Below are 672 nucleotides of genomic sequence, written 5' to 3' on the forward strand. Positions count from 1 at the left end.
CTTTCTGAGTCAGCCTTAGTCCACTGTTACGTGTTCACACACCTCTCTCCTGGGTCACCTGAGAGCCCCACACACAGAGGTGGCATCTTACTCATACTGTTGTCACATTGTGTCACAGGAAAGCCGAATGACTCCATAACTTCTTCACGATTGTTCAGTGTTGTAAAATAGTGGCAGCTTGCCATGTCCTCTCCCCACTGCCCACCCCACCCCCATGTTAGTCCTCTGCATGCCTGAAAGCATCAGAAACACAGGCAGGCATCCAAATACAAGGTTTTAGAAATATACATTAAATTAACATTCACAACATTAACGTATCGGCTTCACTAAACAACCACCACACTCCCTTCCATGGCCAGTGTCCTAGGAGGTTCCTGTCAGTTCATTTACATGGCTGAACATGTAAAGAGACTCAAGCGTTTGGGGTTGGTTTGCTTCTCACTGTTTCTCACACTTGGCTGGTGTTCCCAAGGATTGCCAGCCCTCCCGGAACCTGCAGGCCTCACAATGAATGCCATGCAGGAATGTTCCCCGAATTTTCCCTTTCTGCTCGCTGACATATTTTATCTGTGTAGCCCAAAGCATCTAGGGGCATCTAGGGCCGGCTCAGCTAAATACACATTCGCTTCATTCAAATTCTGATTTTGAATTTAAGCTGAATTAATTCAAAGT

Source organism: Phyllostomus discolor, chromosome 6 (genome assembly GCF_004126475.2).
Source record: "Phyllostomus discolor isolate MPI-MPIP mPhyDis1 chromosome 6, mPhyDis1.pri.v3, whole genome shotgun sequence".
Lineage (NCBI taxonomy): Eukaryota > Metazoa > Chordata > Mammalia > Chiroptera > Phyllostomidae > Phyllostomus > Phyllostomus discolor.